Source organism: Spermophilus citellus (genome assembly GCF_964194105.1).
Source record: "Spermophilus citellus genome assembly, chromosome: 12".
NCBI classification, from domain to species: Eukaryota; Metazoa; Chordata; class Mammalia; order Rodentia; family Sciuridae; genus Spermophilus; species Spermophilus citellus.
In genome coordinates, this window is record NC_138198.1 from 63,683,468 (window position 1) to 63,700,904 (window position 17,437).

Sequence of the window (17,437 nt, forward strand, 5' to 3'; positions counted from 1 at the left end):
GCCTGGGCCTAGATCTCAGTTTCCAAGGGCGACTCTCATGCGTGGCCTCCTAACATCCCGAAACTATTCACGGCAATACTTCTCTGAGGTCAGTTCCAGAACTCAGTCTCCAAGGGGAATCACACCAGAGTTCAAGCCCAGGTGGACCCAGTCATCTCTTCCCACTGCCACACCACAATTCAAACCAAAACACTGCCACATGGCCCTCATCTTCTTCCATATAGACACTCATCATAACCTCTGGCTGGAGGTTTCCATGAGGGGCACAGCCCAAGACAGTGTCCACAATAAGCTCCCTTGCCTCTCATTTGCCTAATGTAGGGTGGACTGGACACCCTTCCTGTGGACCTGGAGTGATCAAATAGGCCTGCCTTTAATACTGCTCTACTTCTCCAATTGGAGGCCTACTGACTGCCGGGTATAGATTCTTTGTGTGAACTGGAGTCATGAGAAAACCCAAGCACCTATGGGCTAGCCTCTGCATGGCTTCGAAGGACTCATTTGACACAAAGGATCCCTATTCTCACTTGATGGAGGTCAGGAACCTTACAGAGGAAGGCGAGAGACCTCATCCAGGATGACTGCTTTTGTGCCAATTTGGCTTTGGATGCACACATGGGATCTTTCTTTGGATCCACCAGGTGCTGACAATCTAAGCCACAGCCTCACACAGGGCCAAGAGGCTGATTCAGACACATCCCTTTGCAAAGCAATTAAGCAAAGAGCCACAGGTGATGCCCATTCATTTCCATTTGAAAACTGTTTTCTTCAGGCTTCACAAAGGGGTGCCCTGAGGCAAAGGCCTTCCTGACATTCAGGGCCACAGAAGGATAGGTAAGCCCAAGGCCCAAAGCAGGCTTTCTCCAGGGAGACTTTACTGGTCACACTGATATCTGAGTTTTCTGAGATGCTCACCATTCCTTTCAACTATCCAGTACATGGCCATGTCACCGAGCTTGGAGGTGGTACATATCTTGGACACAAAACCATGAGCCTATTCTGGAGAGTGGCCAGAATTCAGGAAGAAAACAGGAACTTAGGAAGATAGTAGGTGTTGCCCATCCATAAGGCAAGCCGCAGTCCATTCATAAATTGGGCAGGATGAATGCTGGGAAGCTTTCTACTAGACAGGACACATCCATTGATGCATTCTCTTTTCTAATGTCTACAACCAGGGACACAGTGGGATACACAAACATAGAAACACTCGCCTTGTCAAAAGCCTTACTAGAAACAGTCCACTCCAAACCAAACAAACCGCCTTTCCTACCTATTCTCAGAACATGAGACAAAACCACAAACTCACACCCACACCCACAAAGGCACCTCCTTCCAAGTTGGTCTGTGACTACCCGGAGTGTCGTCTGACTGGTGGGCCATACTATGTTCCCCCGAAAGGGCCTGTCCTGTCTCACATCTGGCCTCCTTGGCCAACTCTGTGAAGTTGTCAGGAGCCAGCGGTGAGCCACTACCTGCTTTCTCAGGAAAGGCCCCTCTGCAGAGCTTTCCTGGCATTTGGCAATCCTCACCTCAGCGGGTACCAAGAAAGACTGACTCTGTCCTTGGTAAATCCAAACAAGTGAGCCCACTGGGACTGGGACTGGGACTGGCTCTGGGTGCCTGGCTTCCTGGATCCCAAGTTCAGAGAGTTCCATCACCAAGGAAGTGAGGTGAGGTCACTTCCTTCAGGAACTGAATGAGGTCACTGCCTTGGCAACCACTGTGTCCTAACAGTTGCTTCCAAGGCTCCCATGAGATGGAGGCTGCCCCTCCTTCCTGTGACACTTTCACAAGTTAGAATGGAATATCAACCACAGGCACCAAGGAACAGCTCTCCACACAGGCCTGCTTTGGTCCATCTTGTCTACATTAAGAAGAGAGAGGCTCATTCAGACACATCCCTTCATCCCGACCAGGTGGTTTGCCATGGAAGATGACTTCTGCTCTCTCAGGTCCTTCATAGCTGCCTACATCTTCTCCAGGGATCATTTCTGCATGGACCTTTGAGGTTCTCAGCAGGTGGAAGATCCCCCACATTCCTGTATTGTAAGACCCACTCTGTCCCTGCTCTTCTGTAAAGTTAGATTGAGGGAACAGTGTATGCTTAGGGTTAAGAACCTGTTTGATGTGGCTTAGGAATCACTCTGCTGGATGAAGAATGGTATTGGGAACCTGCGATATTTATAATAATATATAGGTGAAATATATGTATGAAAACAGAAATCCAAGTAAGATTTGAAGGCCAGAAGGGCATTGGGCCCTTGATTGGGATACTTAGCTTTGAATGACTTTCTGCACAGATGTCTCAGATAAATCGATACACAATGGCATAGGACCTTGTACCTTGGATGATTGAATGTAGAAGAGAACATCCAGTCAAAAAGGGATAGTAGGTAGGATTAGGAAGATAGTTGGTAAGTTTTGGAAGAAGAGTGAGTATGCAATTTGGACCAAAAGTTCTTTAGCAATAGGGTGTCGGTTAGAGAGTGAATGTAAACGTCAGCACATGTGAAGAGTCAGTCACAATGATGAACTGGGGAACATATGTAGGAAAGCAGATATCAATAGAGACATTAGGAAATCAGGCAAAGTATAAAGTGAGTGAGTGGATTAGACATTTTCAACAGGGTTGAGGTTGAATATATCATCTTAGGAAGAAACAAATGTGTAGTCACCAATAGCATTGACATTTGAGAGCATTAGGCAACCTGGACAAGGATGTTTTTAGTAATCCATGCTCACTTTCCAATGAGGCTTTGGTGCAATCATAAGTGTGACCTTTGCATTTTGTGTCCAGAATATCACTGTGATAAAATGTATATGTAGATCAGGTGACATGAGTGTTTCTTCCACCATTTCTGGGAGTAATATGTTGAAGACATATAAATTAGCCTTTGGGGGTACAAATAGGTGTACCCTGGGTCTATGAATATAGAGATAATGCATGAATAGACCATACTGTGAATAAATAGTATAACAGGTTCCAATTTAAATAATGGATTGCATTGATATCTGAAAATATATAGGAAATCTAATATTGATACACAACCATTCATTCTAACCAGTTATACATCTAATGGTGATATTGGGGTTATGGTTTACCATGAAGGGGGTGTGAGTTTTGCTTCACAAGGGATTATGGAAATGGAAAAGAATGTGTTTGGAAAGAAGTCTCATGAAAAGACCAGTCAAGAAACGTGGAGGTATACATGTGTTCTGAAGCAGGAAGTGATTGAAAGGGAAATAAATGCCTAGAAATTTGTGAACTTGAGGATGAAATACATATCCTATGATGTGCATCAACTGAAGAAATAGTAATGTACCAGTGTTGAATAAAAATGAACGTCAAAATACACATCATGTCCCATAGGAATCTACTTGAATTCATGTTAAACTGGGTCAGTTACTGTAGAAATATTAGGATTTCAGCACTAGGAAACAAATATGTATTTCAGGCGGATGACTATTTCTGAGAATAATCTTGTGAAAAGTTGATTATAAATCCACATATATGAACATGAATGAATTTAGGGAGTATATAATATGACACATACATTTCATATTTTGAAAAATCTGGAGAGTGTGTGTATGTGTGTGAATATATGTATATAAAACACACACACAAACACAGATATTAAAGAGTTGAAATATATATGCCAATCGAAATTCATCATGAAATATTTATCATCCACAGATCCAAAAATATTTATTTTACTGAACATGTATTTATGTATCATGTTGTTCAAGTGGGAAGCTCACCTGGAGGTTGAATTCTCAGTTCCAACAGCGTTTAGGAGGAGTGATCTCTTCTCACAACTTGTATCTGCCAAGTCAGCCACCTCACAAGAATGGACGTGGGATAGGGGGTAGGATTCTATATGTGCATGAAAAATGCATGTTGCTGAATAGGCTACAGAGAAAGGGAGACAGGAATTCACATATTTGTTAACATTCAAAACACATGGAGAACTATTTCTATTAAATTGGACTAGATTTATAACACCTACCCTTTATAATGCCAAAGGCCAGTCCAACTATTCACCAGGCCTCCTCTGAACTGCCTGTATTTCTATTCTGTTTGAGTTATTTTTCTCCATCATATTAGTATTCATAGTCACAATCTAGTAGGGTATGGGTTAGTGTCAGGGATTCAGTATTTCGAACGGAAAATAGGAAAATGAATCCAGTGTGTAGGCCAATATGTGCTACAAAAAAATCTTCCCACTCTCCTCCAGAACATTGCCTTGACATTACCTTCACAATAAGTAAGACACAATTTGAGGAGAAGAGTTAGAAATGCTGTGAATACATATGTGGAATGGAAAATGCTCAGGAGTTCACAACCTTGGAGGTGGTAGACTAGTTTCCATGAGTTTAGGACATGGTAAACACTCCACAAACGTGGAGCTCTGCTGGCTTAAAGACTTCCTGAGAAACTGCCTCTGAGGTTGGGCACTTGAAATATATGTTGTTGTCAGGAGCTTTAGCTTCCTTTGTAGTGAGACCATCAAACCTGGTCTGCATCTATGTGACCTGGAGGACATGGTTTCTGATTTTCCAATGAACATGAGGCAGAAGTGCTGAATTCTCTCTTTGCAGGTAAACTGTGGCCACTGGGGTCTAAGTGTCTCCCTGTGTGGTCTGTGAAGCCATTTGGTCATCCTCCACTTTTTGTGGTGTTTCTTGCTGCTGCACTGGGAGTTTGGAATTTGCTTCAGGAAATACAAGGAGTTCAACTGGGACACAGTGCTGGAGGGAGTTCTGTCACGTGTGGTGGGTCAAGGTCCTAGGAGAATGCACCAGCCAGGCTTCTATCCCACAGAGCTTGCCCCCTTGACCATAGCAACCTGATTCTGAACATTGCCCTGAAACCTCTCCATATAACAAGATGCCTTTACATAGAAGGGTCTGCTCACTGCACCATGTCAGTCACAAGCCATTTGGAAGCCAATGGCAGATCCACATGGCCCCACCACAGATGTTTTATCACACACCTGCACACCACTGCTCTAGGCCCACTACTCAGCGGGCCCCAACTTACTGGCATCTCTGTTTTACACCATTTTCATGAAACCCAGTCAATCAAGGCACTGTCTGGTACACTCATGATCAGCAACAGGACATCCAAAGGTTCTCCAGTGCCACCTGGTCATGGGAATTTCAAAAATGTCATGGTATTTATCTAGCTAGCCATTTTTAAAGGATGAAGTTGGAGGCACTGTGTGTTTCCATTCCTTCAGGAACCATTAAATGGTGAGGAAGCTCATTTCGACGAAAGCTCTGGAGAACCCTCACAAACAAGTCTTCCCAAAGAGTGGCCAAAAGGTCACAGGAAGCCAGGCCCATTGAGGTCTACAATGTGAGGTCCACGTGTGTTTGGACTCTCCACGATGGCTGCCAGGTCTTTAAGAATAAACTCATGTGATATCCGGGCTGAGATTCCCAGTGCTCTGTGGAAAGCCAGCCTGGGCCTAGATCTCAGTTTCCAAGGGCGACTCTCATGCGTGGCCTCCTAACATCCCGACACAATTCACGGCAATACTTCTCTGAGGTCAGTTCCAGAACTCAGTCTCCAAGGGGAATCACACCAGAGTTCAAGCCCAGGTGGACCCAGTCATCTCTTCCCACTGCCACACCACAATTCAAACCAAAACACTGCCACATGGCCCTCATCTTCTTCCATATAGACACTCATCATAACCTCTGGCTGGAGGTTTCCATGAGGGGCACAGCCCAAGACAGTGTCCACAATATGCTCCCTTGCCTCTCATTTGCCTAATGTCAGGGTGGACTGGACACCCTTCCTGTGGACCTGGAGTGATCAAATAGGCCTGCCTTTAATACTGCTCTACTTCTCCAATTGGAGGCCTACTGACTGCCGGGTATAGATTCTTTGTGTGAACTGGAGTCATGAGAAAACCCAAGCACCTATGGGCTAGCCTCTGCATGGCTTTGAAGGACTCATTTGACACAAAGGATCCCTATTCTCACTTGATGGAGGTCAGGAATCTTACAGAGGAAGGCGAGAGACCTCATCCAGGATGACTGCTTTTGTGCCAATTTGGCTTTGGATGCACACATGGGATCTTTCTTTGGATCCACCAGGTGCTGACAATCTAAGCCACAGCCTCACACAGGGCCAAGAGGCTGATTCAGACACATCCCTTTGCAAAGCAATTAAGCAAAGAGCCACAGGTGATGCCCATTCATTTCCATTTGAAAACTGTTTTCTTCAGGCTTCACAAAGGGGTGCCCTGAGGCAAAGGCCTTCCTGACATTCAGGGCCACAGAAGGATAGGTAAGCCCAAGGCCCAAAGCAGGCTTTCTCCAGGGAGACTTTACTGGTCACACTGATATCTGAGTTTTCTGAGATGCTCACCATTCCTTTCAACTATCCAGTACATGGCCATGTCACCGAGCTTGGAGGTGGTACATATCTTGGACACAAAACCATGAGCCTATTCTGGAGAGTGGCCAGAATTCAGGAAGAAAACAGGAACTTAGGAAGATAGTAGGTGTTGCCCATCCATAAGGCAAGCCGCAGTCCATTCATAAATTGGGCAGGATGAATGCTGGGAAGCTTTCTACTAGACAGGACACATCCATTGATGCATTCTCTTTTCTAATGTCTACAACCAGGGACACAGTGGGATACACAAACATAGAAACACTCGCCTTGTCAAAAGCCTTACTAGAAACAGTCCACTCCAAACCAAACAAACCGCCTTTCCTACCTATTCTCAGAACATGAGACAAAACCACAAACTCACACCCACACCCACAAAGGCACCTCCTTCCAAGTTGGTCTGTGACTACCCGGAGTGTCGTCTGACTGGTGGGCCATACTATGTTCCCCCGAAAGGGCCTGTCCTGTCTCACATCTGGCCTCCTTGGCCAACTTTGTGAAGTTGTCAGGAGCCAGCGGTGAGCCACTACCTGCTTTCTCAGGAAAGGCCCCTCTGCAGAGCTTTCCTGGCATTTGGCAATCCTCACCTCAGCGGGTACCAAGAAAGACTGACTCTGTCCTTGGTAAATCCAAACAAGTGAGCCCACTGGGACTGGGACTGGGACTGGCTCTGGGTGCCTGGCTTCCTGGATCCCAAGTTCAGAGAGTTCCATCACCAAGGAAGTGAGGTGAGGTCACTTCCTTCAGGAACTGAATGAGGTCACTGCCTTGGCAACCACTGTGTCCTAACAGTTGCTTCCAAGGCTCCCATGAGATGGAGGCTGCCCCTCCTTCCTGTGACACTTTCACAAGTTAGAATGGAATATCAACCACAGGCACCAAGGAACAGCTCTCCACACAGGCCTGCTTTGGTCCATCTTGTCTACATTAAGAAGAGAGAGGCTCATTCAGACACATCCCTTCATCCCGACCAGGTGGTTTGCCATGGAAGATGACTTCTGCTCTCTCAGGTCCTTCATAGCTGCCTACATCTTCTCCAGGGATCATTTCTGCATGGACCTTTGAGGTTCTCAGCAGGTGGAAGATCCCCCACATTCCTGTATTGTAAGACCCACTCTGTCCCTGCTCTTCTGTAAAGTTAGATTGAGGGAACAGTGTATGCTTAGGGTTAAGAACCTGTTTGATGTGGCTTAGGAATCACTCTGCTGGATGAAGAATGGTATTGGGAACCTGCGATATTTATAATAATATATAGGTGAAATATATGTATGAAAACAGAAATCCAAGTAAGATTTGAAGGCCAGAAGGGCATTGGGCCCTTGATTGGGATACTTAGCTTTGAATGACTTTCTGCACAGATGTCTCAGATAAATCGATACACAATGGCATAGGACCTTGTACCTTGGATGATTGAATGTAGAAGAGAACATCCAGTCAAAAAGGGATAGTAGGTAGGATTAGGAAGATAGTTGGTAAGTTTTGGAAGAAGAGTGAGTATGCAATTTGGACCAAAAGTTCTTTAGCAATAGGGTGTCGGTTAGAGAGTGAATGTAAACGTCAGCACATGTGAAGAGTCAGTCACAATGATGAACTGGGGAACATATGTAGGAAAGCAGATATCAATAGAGACATTAGGAAATCAGGCAAAGTATAAAGTGAGTGAGTGGATTAGACATTTTCAACAGGGTTGAGGTTGAATATATCATCTTAGGAAGAAACAAATGTGTAGTCACCAATAGCATTGACATTTGAGAGCATTAGGCAACCTGGACAAGGATGTTTTTAGTAATCCATGCTCACTTTCCAATGAGGCTTTGGTGCAATCATAAGTGTGACCTTTGCATTTTGTGTCCAGAATATCACTGTGATAAAATGTATATGTAGATCAGGTGACATGAGTGTTTCTTCCACCATTTCTGGGAGTAATATGTTGAAGACATATAAATTAGCCTTTGGGGGTACAAATAGGTGTACCCTGGGTCTATGAATATAGAGATAATGTATGAATAGACCATACTGTGAATAAATAGTATAACAGGTTCCAATTTAAATAATGGATTGCATTGATATCTGAAAATATATAGGAAATCTAATATTGATACACAACCATTCATTCTAACCAGTTATACATCTAATGGTGATATTGGGGTTATGGTTTACCATGAAGGGGGTGTGAGTTTTGCTTCACAAGGGATTATGGAAATGGAAAAGAATGTGTTTGGAAAGAAGTCTCATGAAAAGACCAGTCAAGAAACGTGGAGGTATACATGTGTTCTGAAGCAGGAAGTGATTGAAAGGGAAATAAATGCCTAGAAATTTGTGAACTTGAGGATGAAATACATATCCTATGATGTGCATCAACTGAAGAAATAGTAATGTACCAGTGTTGAATAAAAATGAACGTCAAAATACACATCATGTCCCATAGGAATCTACTTGCATTCATGTTAAACTGGGTCAGTTACTGTAGAAATATTAGGATTTCAGCACTAGGAAACAAATATGTATTTCAGGTGGATGACTATTTCTGAGAATAATCTTGTGAAAAGTTGATTATAAATCCACATATATGAACATGAATGAATTTAGGGAGTATATAATATGACACATACATTTCATATTTTGAAAAATCTGGAGAGTGTGTGTATGTGTGTGTGTGTGTGTATATATATATACACAAAAAAAACAACACACACACACAAACCCAGACATTAAAGAGTAGAAATATATATGCCAATCGAAATTCATCATGAAATATTTATCATCCACAGATCCAAAAATATTTATTTTACTGAACATGTATTTATGTATCATGTTGTTCAAGTGGGAAGCTCACCTGGAGGTTGAATTCTCAGTTCCAACAGCGTTTAGGAGGAGTGATCTCTTCTCACAACTTGTATCTGCCAAGTCAGCCACCTCACAAGAATGGACGTGGGATAGGAGGTAGGATTCTATATGTGCATGTAAAAATGCATGTTGCTGAATAGGCTACAGAGAAAGGGAGACAGGAATTCACATATTTGTTAACATTCAAAACACATGGAGAACTATTTCTATTAAATTGGACTAGATTTATAACACCTACCCTTTATAATGCCAAAGGCCAGTCCAACTATACACCAGGCCTCCTCTGAACTGCCTGTATTTCTATTCTGTTTGAGTTATTTTTCTCCATCATATTAGTATTCGTAGTCACAATCTAGTAGGGTATGGGTTAGTGTCAGGGATTCAGTATTTCGAACGGAAAATAGGAAAATGAATCCAATGTGTAGGCCAATATGTGCTACAAAAAAATCTTCCCACTCTCATCCAGAACATTGCCTTGACATTACCTTCGCAATAAGTAAGACACAATTTGAGGAGAAGAGTTAGAAATGCTGTGAATACATATGTGGAATGGAAAATGCTCAGGAGTTCACAACCTTGGAGGTGGTAGACTAGTTTCCATGAGTAAGGGACAGGGTAAACACTCCACAAACGTGGAGCTCTGCTGGCCTAAAGACTTCGTGAGAAACTGCTTCTGAGGTTGGGCACTTGAAATATATGTTGTTGTCAGGAGCTTTAGCTTCCTTTGTAGTGAGACCATCAAACCAGGTCTGCATCTATGTGACCTGGAGGACATGGTTTCTGATTTTCCAATGAACATGAGGCAGAAGTGCTGAATTCTCTCTTTGCAGGTAAACTGTGGCCACTGGGGTCTAAGTGTCTCCGTGTGTGGACTGTGAAGCCATTTGGTCATCCTCCACTTTTCGTGGTGTTTCTTGCTGCTGCACTGGGAGTTCGGAATTTGCTTCAGGAAATACAAGGAGTTCAACTGGGACACAGTGCTGGAGGGAGTTCTGTCACGTGTGGTGGGTCAAGGTCCTAGGAGAATGCACCAGCCAGGCTTCTATCCCACAGAGCTTGCCCCCTTGACCATAGCAACCTGATTCTGAACATTGCCCTGAAACCTCTCCATATAACAAGATGCCTTTACATAGAAGGGTCTGCTCACTGCACCATGTCAGTCACAAGCCATTTGGAAGCCAATGGCAGATCCACATGGCCCCACCACAGATGTTTTATCACACACCTGCACACCACTGCTCTAGGCCCACTACTCAGCGGGCCCCAACTTACTGGCATCTCTGTTTTACACCATTTTCATGAAACCCAGTCAATCAAGGCACTGTCTGGTACACTCATGATCAGCAACAGGACATCCAAAGGTTCTCCAGTGCCACCTGGTCATGGGAATTTCAAAAACGTCATGGTATTTATCTAGCTAGCCATTTTTAAAGGATGAAGTTGGAGGCACTGTGGGTTTCCATTCCTTCGGGAACCATCAAATGGTGAGGAAGCTCATTTCAACGAAAGCTCTGGGGAACTCTCACAAACAAGGCTTCCCAAAGAGTGGCCAAAAGGTCACAGGAAGCCAGGCCCATTGAGGTCTACAATGTGAGGTCTACGTGTGTTTGGACTCTCCACGATGGCTGCCAGGTCTTTAAGAATAAAATCATGTGATATCCGGGCTGAGATTCCCAGTGCTCTGTGGAAAGCCAGCCTGGGCCTAGATCTCAGTTTCCAAGGGCGACTCTCATGCGTGGCCTCCTAACATCCCGAAACTATTCACGGCAATACTTCTCTGAGGTCAGTTCCAGAACTCAGTCTCCAAGGGGAATCACACCAGAGTTCAAGCCCAGGTGGACCCAGTCATCTCTTCCCACTGCCACACCACAATTCAAACCAAAACACTGCCACATGGCCCTCATCTTCTTCCATATAGACACTCATCATAACCTCTGGCTGGAGGTTTCCATGAGGGGCACAGCCCAAGACAGTGTCCACAATAAGCTCCCTTGCCTCTCATTTGCCTAATGTAGGGTGGACTGGACACCCTTCCTGTGGACCTGGAGTGATCAAATAGGCCTGCCTTTAATACTGCTCTACTTCTCCAATTGGAGGCCTACTGACTGCCGGGTATAGATTCTTTGTGTGAACTGGAGTCATGAGAAAACCCAAGCACCTATGGGCTAGCCTCTGCATGGCTTCGAAGGACTCATTTGACACAAAGGATCCCTATTCTCACTTGATGGAGGTCAGGAACCTTACAGAGGAAGGCGAGAGACCTCATCCAGGATGACTGCTTTTGTGCCAATTTGGCTTTGGATGCACACATGGGATCTTTCTTTGGATCCACCAGGTGCTGACAATCTAAGCCACAGCCTCACACTGGGCCAAGAGGCTGATTCAGACACATCCCTTTGCAAAGCAATTAAGCAAAGAGCCACAGGTGATGCCCATTCATTTCCATTTGAAAACTGTTTTCTTCAGGCTTCACAAAGGGGTGCCCTGAGGCAAAGGCCTTCCTGACATTCAGGGCCACAGAAGGATAGGTAAGCCCAAGGCCCAAAGCAGGCTTTCTCCAGGGAGACTTTACTGGTCACACTGATATCTGAGTTTTCTGAGATGCTCACCATTCCTTTCAACTATCCAGTACATGGCCATGTCACCGAGCTTGGAGGTGGTACATATCTTGGACACAAAACCATGAGCCTATTCTGGAGAGTGGCCAGAATTCAGGAAGAAAACAGGAACTTAGGAAGATAGTAGGTGTTGCCCATCCATAAGGCAAGCCGCAGTCCATTCATAAATTGGGCAGGATGAATGCTGGGAAGCTTTCTACTAGACAGGACACATCCATTGATGCATTCTCTTTTCTAATGTCTACAACCAGGGACACAGTGGGATACACAAACATAGAAACACTCGCCTTGTCAAAAGCCTTACTAGAAACAGTCCACTCCAAACCAAACAAACCGCCTTTCCTACCTATTCTCAGAACATGAGACAAAACCACAAACTCACACCCACACCCACAAAGGCACCTCCTTCCAAGTTGGTCTGTGACTACCCGGAGTGTCGTCTGACTGGTGGGCCATACTATGTTCCCCCGAAAGGGCCTGTCCTGTCTCACATCTGGCCTCCTTGGCCAACTCTGTGAAGTTGTCAGGAGCCAGCGGTGAGCCACTACCTGCTTTCTCAGGAAAGGCCCCTCTGCAGAGCTATCCTGGCATTTGGCAATCCTCACCTCAGTGGGTACCAAGAAAGACTGACTCTGTCCTTGGTAAATCCAAACAAGTGAGCCCACTGGGACTGGGACTGGGACTGGCTCTGGGTGCCTGGCTTCCTGGATCCCAAGTTCAGAGAGTTCCATCACCAAGGAAGTGAGGTGAGGTCACTTCCTTCAGGAACTGAATGAGGTCACTGCCTTGGCAACCACTGTGTCCTAACAGTTGCTTCCAAGGCTCCCATGAGATGGAGGCTTCCCCTCCTTCCTGTGACACTTTCACAAGTTAGAATGGAATATCAACCATAGGCACCAAGGAACAGCTCTCCACACAGGCCTGCTTTGGTCCATCTTGTCTACATTAAGAAGAGAGAGGCTCATTCAGACACATCCCTTCATCCCGACCAGGTGGTTTGCCATGGAAGATGACTTCTGCTCTCTCAGGTCCTTCATAGCTGCCTACATCTTCTCCAGGGATCATTTCTGCATGGACCTTTGAGGTTCTCAGCAGGTGGAAGATCCCCCACATTCCTGTATTGTAAGACCCATTCTGTCCCTGCTCTTCTGTAAAGTTAGATTGAGGGAACAGTGTATGGTTAGGGTTAAGAACCTGTTTGATGTGGCTTAGGAATCACTCTGCTGGATGAAGAATGGTATTGGGAACCTGCGATATTTATAATAATATATAGGTGAAATATATGTATGAAAACAGAAATCCAAGTAAGATTTGAAGGCCAGAAGGGCATTGGGCCCTTGATTGGGATACTTAGCTTTGAATGACTTTCTGCACAGATGTCTCAGATAAATCGATACACAATGGCATAGGACCTTGTACCTTGGATGATTGAATGTAGAAGAGAACATCCAGTCAAAAAGGGATAGTAGGTAGGATTAGGAAGATAGTTGGTAAGTTTTGGAAGAAGAGTGAGTATGCAATTTGGACCAAAAGTTCTTTAGCAATAGGGTGTCGGTTAGAGAGTGAATGTAAACGTCAGCACATGTGAAGAGTCAGTCACAATGATGAACTGGGGAACATATGTAGGAAAGCAGATATCAATAGAGACATTAGGAAATCAGGCAAAGTATAAAGTGAGTGAGTGGATTAGACATTTTCAACAGGGTTGAGGTTGAATATATCATCTTAGGAAGAAACAAATGTGTAGTCACCAATAGCATTGACATTTGAGAGCATTAGGCAACCTGGACAAGGATGTTTTTAGTAATCCATGCTCACTTTCCAATGAGGCTTTGGTGCAATCATAAGTGTGACCTTTGCATTTTGTGTCCAGAATATCACTGTGATAAAATGTATATGTAGATCAGGTGACATGAGTGTTTCTTCCACCATTTCTGGGAGTAATATGTTGAAGACATATAAATTAGCCTTTGGGGGTACAAATAGGTGTACCCTGGGTCTATGAATATAGAGATAATGCATGAATAGACCATACTGTGAATAAATAGTATAACAGGTTCCAATTTAAATAATGGATTGCATTGATATCTGAAAATATATAGGAAATCTAATATTGATACACAACCATTCATTCTAACCAGTTATACATCTAATGGTGATATTGGGGTTATGGTTTACCATGAAGGGGGTGTGAGTTTTGCTTCACAAGGGATTATGGAAATGGAAAAGAATGTGTTTGGAAAGAAGTCTCATGAAAAGACCAGTCAAGAAACGTGGAGGTATACATGTGTTCTGAAGCAGGAAGTGATTGAAAGGGAAATAAATGCCTAGAAATTTGTGAACTTGAGGATGAAATACATATCCTATGATGTGCATCAACTGAAGAAATAGTAATGTACCAGTGTTGAATAAAAATGAACGTCAAAATACACATCATGTCCCATAGGAATCTACTTGCATTCATGTTAAACTGGGTCAGTTACTGTAGAAATATTAGGATTTCAGCACTAGGAAACAAATATGTATTTCAGGTGGATGACTATTTCTGAGAATAATCTTGTGAAAAGTTGATTATAAATCCACCTATATGAACATGAATGAATTTAGGGAGTATATAATATGACACATACATTTCATATTTTGAAAAATCTGGAGAGTGTGTGTATGTGTGTGTGTGTGTGTATATATATATACACAAAAAAAAACAACACACACACACAAACCCAGACATTAAAGAGTAGAAATATATATGCCAATCGAAATTCATCATGAAATATTTATCATCCACAGATCCAAAAATATTTATTTTACTGAACATGTATTTATGTATCATGTTGTTCAAGTGGGAAGCTCACCTGGAGGTTGAATTCTCAGTTCCAACAGCGTTTAGGAGGAGTGATCTCTTCTCACAACTTGTATCTGCCAAGTCAGCCACCTCACAAGAATGGACGTGGGATAGGAGGTAGGATTCTATATGTGCATGTAAAAATGCATGTTGCTGAATAGGCTACAGAGAAAGGGAGACAGGAATTCACATATTTGTTAACATTCAAAACACATGGAGAACTATTTCTATTAAATTGGACTAGATTTATAACACCTACCCTTTATAATGCCAAAGGCCAGTCCAACTATACACCAGGCCTCCTCTGAACTGCCTGTATTTCTATTCTGTTTGAGTTATTTTTCTCCATCATATTAGTATTCGTAGTCACAATCTAGTAGGGTATGGGTTAGTGTCAGGGATTCAGTATTTCGAACGGAAAATAGGAAAATGAATCCAATGTGTAGGCCAATATGTGCTACAAAAAAATCTTCCCACTCTCATCCAGAACATTGCCTTGACATTACCTTCGCAATAAGTAAGACACAATTTGAGGAGAAGAGTTAGAAATGCTGTGAATACATATGTGGAATGGAAAATGCTCAGGAGTTCACAACCTTGGAGGTGGTAGACTAGTTTCCATGAGTAAGGGACAGGGTAAACACTCCACAAACGTGGAGCTCTGCTGGCCTAAAGACTTCGTGAGAAACTGCTTCTGAGGTTGGGCACTTGAAATATATGTTGTTGTCAGGAGCTTTAGCTTCCTTTGTAGTGAGACCATCAAACCAGGTCTGCATCTATGTGACCTGGAGGACATGGTTTCTGATTTTCCAATGAACATGAGGCAGAAGTGCTGAATTCTCTCTTTGCAGGTAAACTGTGGCCACTGGGGTCTAAGTGTCTCCGTGTGTGGACTGTGAAGCCATTTGGTCATCCTCCACTTTTCGTGGTGTTTCTTGCTGCTGCACTGGGAGTTCGGAATTTGCTTCAGGAAATACAAGGAGTTCAACTGGGACACAGTGCTGGAGGGAGTTCTGTCACGTGTGGTGGGTCAAGGTCCTAGGAGAATGCACCAGCCAGGCTTCTATCCCACAGAGCTTGCCCCCTTGACCATAGCAACCTGATTCTGAACATTGCCCTGAAACCTCTCCATATAACAAGATGCCTTTACATAGAAGGGTCTGCTCACTGCACCATGTCAGTCACAAGCCATTTGGAAGCCAATGGCAGATCCACATGGCCCCACCACAGATGTTTTATCACACACCTGCACACCACTGCTCTAGGCCCACTACTCAGCGGGCCCCAACTTACTGGCATCTCTGTTTTACACCATTTTCATGAAACCCAGTCAATCAAGGCACTGTCTGGTACACTCATGATCAGCAACAGGACATCCAAAGGTTCTCCAGTGCCACCTGGTCATGGGAATTTCAAAAACGTCATGGTATTTATCTAGCTAGCCATTTTTAAAGGATGAAGTTGGAGGCACTGTGGGTTTCCATTCCTTCGGGAACCATCAAATGGTGAGGAAGCTCATTTCAACGAAAGCTCTGGGGAACTCTCACAAACAAGGCTTCCCAAAGAGTGGCCAAAAGGTCACAGGAAGCCAGGCCCATTGAGGTCTACAATGTGAGGTCTACGTGTGTTTGGACTCTCCACGATGGCTGCCAGGTCTTTAAGAATAAAATCATGTGATATCCGGGCTGAGATTCCCAGTGCTCTGTGGAAAGCCAGCCTGGGCCTAGATCTCAGTTTCCAAGGGCGACTCTCATGCGTGGCCTCCTAACATCCCGAAACTATTCACGGCAATACTTCTCTGAGGTCAGTTCCAGAACTCAGTCTCCAAGGGGAATCACACCAGAGTTCAAGCCCAGGTGGACCCAGTCATCTCTTCCCACTGCCACACCACAATTCAAACCAAAACACTGCCACATGGCCCTCATCTTCTTCCATATAGACACTCATCATAACCTCTGGCTGGAGGTTTCCATGAGGGGCACAGCCCAAGACAGTGTCCACAATAAGCTCCCTTGCCTCTCATTTGCCTAATGTAGGGTGGACTGGACACCCTTCCTGTGGACCTGGAGTGATCAAATAGGCCTGCCTTTAATACTGCTCTACTTCTCCAATTGGAGGCCTACTGACTGCCGGGTATAGATTCTTTGTGTGAACTGGAGTCATGAGAAAACCCAAGCACCTATGGGCTAGCCTCTGCATGGCTTCGAAGGACTCATTTGACACAAAGGATCCCTATTCTCACTTGATGGAGGTCAGGAACCTTACAGAGGAAGGCGAGAGACCTCATCCAGGATGACTGCTTTTGTGCCAATTTGGCTTTGGATGCACACATGGGATCTTTCTTTGGATCCACCAGGTGCTGACAAAATAAGCCACAGCCTCACACTGGGCCAAGAGGCTGATTCAGACACATCCCTTTGCAAAGCAATTAAGCAAAGAGCCACAGGTGATGCCCATTCATTTCCATTTGAAAACTGTTTTCTTCAGGCTTCACAAAGGGGTGCCCTGAGGCAAAGGCCTTCCTGACATTCAGGGCCACAGAAGGATAGGTAAGCCCAAGGCCCAAAGCAGGCTTTCTCCAGGGAGACTTTACTGGTCACACTGATATCTGAGTTTTCTGAGATGCTCACCATTCCTTTCAACTATCCAGTACATGGCCATGTCACCGAGCTTGGAGGTGGTACATATCTTGGACACAAAACCATGAGCCTATTCTGGAGA